The sequence below is a fragment of the Oncorhynchus gorbuscha genome, linkage group LG10 (genome assembly GCF_021184085.1).
Source record: "Oncorhynchus gorbuscha isolate QuinsamMale2020 ecotype Even-year linkage group LG10, OgorEven_v1.0, whole genome shotgun sequence".
NCBI lineage: Eukaryota > Metazoa > Chordata > Actinopteri > Salmoniformes > Salmonidae > Oncorhynchus > Oncorhynchus gorbuscha.
The window spans coordinates 7,184,193-7,189,992 of record NC_060182.1 but is presented as its reverse complement, the minus strand read 5'-3'; positions in this window follow the sequence as shown (position 1 = coordinate 7,189,992).

The window sequence follows — 5,800 nt, the reverse complement described above, 5'->3', positions numbered from 1 at the left end:
CCCGAGAGAGTGGGTTTTTTCTTCTTCTCTTCATTTCAAATGGGTGGGATTTAGGAGATCAGGAACAAAGACCCGTGAAACAGGGAGGACCAGGCGGGACAGCGGGCAGATAGGCCTATGATCCGCCAATAATTCAATCACGTGTGATTCCTGACGCTACAATTAACAATCGAACTCCTCTTTCATTTTGTTGCAAATGAAAACATATTACAAATCGGGGCAGGGATAGAGAGAGCATTTTACGCAAGGCAAATTACGCACAGATCCAGGCCTTTTGTTATGTTCAGTGCCAAATGGCCAAATACGCACAAGGAAAATAATGTTGCCAATGATGCCCTAATTTTTTCCACTGGGTTTACAGGTAACATTCTTGTTATATTACCTGGGTTTATTAAATGTCAATGTAATAGTAAATTGTAGTGATTTGAGGTCAGGGAATGTAGGGGATATCTATGAATATCTCTTGTATTAGTTTGGATCATAATCTATTGGCTAATGCATGTACAACACTTGATTTATAAGCAACCTCAAAATTCGATGTTGTTTTTTTGTACGCATTTCTAATCTAAATGGCATTAGATACATCATTTCAGGATAAAACTGCCCAAACAGATTGAGCGATTTGAAGAAAAATAATGGTGTACCATTTGTTAGGTAACAAAAAAAAGAACATTGAAACGACATGGCTACATTTTCAACAAAATTGAACTAAAGCATTTTGGTTGAAAATAAATATTACCGAAAATCTACTAAATAGACCAGATAACAGTAATGCGACAGCTTTTTCCCCCCCCCCCCCATCATTGAATAAAACGCAGGCCATCATAGAACCAACCGTTCACGCAATATCAACAGGATGTGACTATCTACTTCTGGGGAAGTTGAATAATGCATATAGTACAAATAAAACGGACACTCAATGAATTATTTTTGACCACTTCTATGTGCCAATCAAAGTCTCTGGACCATCTGAGCGTGTTGACAGCGTCGGTCATGTGCAACCTCTGTTTTCTAAGGCCTACAAGAAACTTGTTTTCATAATGATAAGAACAATAATAGCTATGTAATTAACAAAATATTTTAAGACCAGCGTGAATATTCTTTCCATAGTCTATATTGTCAAACATATCGATATGATGAGACCAACATTTAATTTTGTCAGTGTGAAATTGTTGATCTCATTACATGTTTCAGTTGGGTAATGGTAATAATATTTGTGGTGATTAAAAAAAATCAATATAGCTATTTATTGCATTCTTGTGGCGTTTGCTTGTATTCATTTATATATATTTTTTTTTATAAAGGAAAAAGCCCGGAATCAAATCGGGCACCAAATAAAAGGACATTTAACAAATGTTATGCACTAACTCAGTTGCAATTGGAGAATTGCAAATCAGAAAGGTCAAAACAAACAGGCAGTTGATTATTTCAAAGGCCCGAGGTAAATAGAAACGGAAGATATTCAGAATACCTGTTCAAAATATCGAATTAAATTAACCAGATACATTAGAAAGACCCTACGCGTGTTAGAAATGTCCGTGGAACACGATCAAACATATAAACTACAAATACTCTGATTCATTAGGCCTACTGAAACAGTATTTACACCAAAACATCGTAAATCACTAGCCATAATAGGCTACATTGAAAATAAAGACTTTATTTAAAAAAGGTTTGTTAAATAGTTGTCAGATCACTAGGGCCTAGGCTATATAGGATACTTTATAATAAGCACATCACTCAATTTTTGTTGACTATTTTCGAGGCTAAATAGTGCAGGTGGGCATCGCCATTTCCTGAAACTTTAGTTAATAATTTGAGTGTAAAATCACCGAAGTTTTGATTTCATTGAACATATATTAGATTGTAAGGGAATCATTTTTAGGCCTATACAACTGAACGAGAAGAGATTAACCAATTTAGGACACTGTAAAAATTAAATGCTTCCCAGTTAGCTTTCAAATTCAATTAATTCAATCAATTCACTTTTCACTACTCATAAATATATTTCAATGTGAATGGAAGGAACCTTGAATAACGTCAGCTTCTAGTGAAATTGTGCTTGGAACTTGAGTTTTTGACAACAACTATAAAGTTACTGGAAATACTGAAAAAGTTACCTCTTTACTGTGACAAACAAAATGTCACTATACATATAGACCTATAAACACGCTCTTAAAATTACAACCTTTTTATGGCAGTCCAGGGTAAACTATTATTTATTGTTTCTAAAATAAATAATAGCTACAGGATTGGCAAAATAAAGTTGACGCATGAGCAAACAAGACATACATGCACTCATTTTCTGATTAAAATGTTCACTCTAAAATATAAAACACACACAGTTTGACTACTTTGTAGAGACTTGTAGCCTGTAAGATAAAAGGAATCTGACTATTGAGGTTGACATGGGATCTCTAATCTGCGCCTCCATCTCTAAACACGGTGCACTTACGGAGCTCAGATGGCAACTTTGGTTTTGAAGACGTCTCATAATCTTTCTGAATACCTATGGAGGCCGCATGGAGCCTGAACTGATGGACAAGTGTGTAAACACCCGGTCCATTTGGCTATACAGGGGACATAAGCGTCGTTTTATTTAGTGTGGAGGCCAAAAAAAGTACAACTGTCGACAGAGAAGGGGAGCGTATCACTTCACTATAACAGACCAACATTGCATGACGTGTGCAGTTATAGGAAAAACATGTCTACCATTGAATAACTAGTTTTCTAGTTTCTAGTCTAGTTTATACTGTATTACTAACATCTATGCCTAAATTCACTTTTCTGTGCAGACTACAGCCTCCACCAACCTATTTGATGATCCACAACCAGCCACACTCCCAAGTTGGTCATTTGATAACACAATTAAATGTCAATGCAACACTCACAAACAAACATCTGCATTTTTAGCTTTTACCCTATGGACCCAAAAGGAGCAGTCATGATGCAAAGCCAGAGTGCGAGCTGGTTCTAAAAGTTGCTCACACAAATTACAAAGACATGACTATTTAACAAGTGAACAAGACTGGCTGCTTTAAATGTCCAATGCGGATTTTTTATTTATTTTTTTCAATATGAAATTATTTTGGGGCAATAATGAAGTACTATACTGTAAAAAAAAAAAAAAAAAAAAAAAGAAAATAGCTTCTTAGCAAAGATACATTTCTCAAGCAAGAATTTTGCAAGGACTGTCTTGGAGTTGTCTAAGTGGGGAGGGGAAAATTGGAAGCTAACTTTTATTGGCAGAGAGGTTTGGAGCACTTTCTTATTGGTCTATTAACTAATTTACTACTAGTCATGTCACCAGGAAGGCCAAAACTCCTTCGCACCAAAACAGGCTGAAATTTCAGGTGGTCTTTTCAAACATCTATTACACTAAAATGTCATTATCATCATTTTCACAGTATTATTCCAACATCAGTGTGAAAATATCTAGAAAACCCAGGAAAATCACGTTTTTGACAGCACTGGGCCTTTAAGATTGTTATAGAGAAATGAGAAGGAAAATAAACGTTTTAAGATAGAAACAGGAGGACACGGTTAAAATGTTGTTGCTTAAATCTCATGACAACCATGTCCACTCAGCCTAAGGCGACAGAGAACTCTGGAACTCAAAAACCCAGCTGAGTAAATGCATTCCAGATATGCAGAGTAAGAGGAGGGAAATCTCTGTGCTGCTATGATCTCTGGAGTATTTCCACAGGTAACAACAGGGTTTTCACAAATCTTGCCTAAAGAGAAAGGAGGAGAGAGGATAATGTTGGAAGAGAGAGGACGTTGTTGAGGGTTATAGGAAATATGAGTCTTTGTGTACCTCTGTGCACTGTGTTGTTGGCCTAGGCTAGGGGTTTCTTAAGCCAGGTCTCTATTTGTATATGCTGCAGGGAATCCTAGCCAGGTCTCTATTTGTATATGCTGCAGGGAATCCTAGCGGGTCTCTATTTGTAAATGCTGCAGGGAATCCTAGCCAGGTCTCTATTTGTATATGCTGCAGGGAGTCCTACCTGACCCAGAGGTATATACACTCTTAGAAAAAAGGGTTCTTTGGCTGTCCTCATAGGAGAACCCTTTTTGGTTCCACATAGAACCCTCTATAGAAAATGGTTTTACTTGCAACCAAAAAGGGTTCTTCAAATGGTTCTCCTATGGGGACAGCCAAATAGCACCTTTTTTTCTAAGAGTGTACTATACATCCAAATGCCCCTTTACCCACCATGATCCACCTTGACCCCCTTGACCCACCTTGACCCTCCTTTACCCACATTGACCCTCCTTGACCTTGACCCTCCTTTACCCACATTGATCCACCTTGACCCACCAATCTATATAAACATGTGCATAGTGTTTTTGGGCTTCATGTGAGCTCTTCCTGAGTCCGACATAATTATATTACTCTGGGCTCCGGCTTATGGTACTCGGGCCCAAATTTGCTTAACAAATAGCATAATAAGTTAAATTGACTCATTCTGTATTCAATAATAGTGCTCAACATGATTTTTGAATTAAGACCTCGTCTCTGTACCTCACACATACAATTCTCTGTAAGGTCCCTCAATCAAGTAGTGAATTTCAATCAAAGATTCAACCACAAAGATCAGGGAGGTTATTCAATGCCTCGTAAAGAAGGGCACCGATTGGTAAATGTGTTAAAAAAACGCAGGGTGAATCAATTAATGACACTTTGGATGGTGTATCAATACACCCAGTCACTACAAAGATACAGGCGTCCTTCCTAACTCAGTTGCCGGAGAGGAAGGAAACTACTCAGGGATTTCACAATGAGGCTCATGGTGATTTTAAAACAGTTACAGAGTTTAGTAGTTGTGATATGAGAACAATGAGGATGGATCAACAACATTGTAGTTACTCCACAAACCAAAATGACAGAGTGAAAATAAGGAAACCTGTACGTAATTAGAATATTCCAAAACATGCATCCTGCTGATGAGTACTTTTGTCTGCTCACAGGAGTAATAAAGGCCTAGTTCACAAATTCTATGATTAAAATATTTGTAAGCTTTTTATTATTATTTGTATTATTATTTTGATTTATCAGGGGCTGCAACACCCTCAGCATCCCCACTTCCGTGGGGCTATATTCGGGCTGAGTCCACTTCATCTTACCCCCCCGATTAATATATTCACGATTAGGGCCATTTGAGATTTTTATTCAGCAGGTGATGGAATGCCAGTTGAAAAAAACAAATAAATATGACATATTTCACATCAAAGTCATCGAATTTGCTAGGTCATTAGAAAGTAAATATTTGTGACGGTCTCTGCAGTCCTATAGCTATCAGAGATGGTCCCTAATTTAGAGAATCCTGATGCCGTAAACACTTTTTATTTACTACAGGCTATGGCAATGTTTTTTGTAGTTGCAGTCCACTCAATTGAAAGGTGCACATTCACTTCCATGACATTTGTTCTGGGCTACCAACACATAGCCTAAGATAAACATGCACAATAATACAGGATACCCTTACAAAAATTCCCTGCTGTTAAAATACAGTAAAACTGCAGTACAATTAAAAATGGTTGTTTAATTAATGATATCTGGTAGCTTCATTTAGTGATTTTAGCATGTAAATTTGATGGGGCAAACTCGTGAAAAAAACACATTAACTCAATTATGTGTTCATTTTTTAAACTTGTTTGCAAACTGATATGTGACGTGCAGTTGAAGTCGGAAGTTTACATACATTTAGGTTGGAGTCATTAAAACTTGTTTTTCAACCACTCCACAAATTTCTTTTTAACGAACTATAGTTTTGGCAAGTCAGTTAGGACATCTACT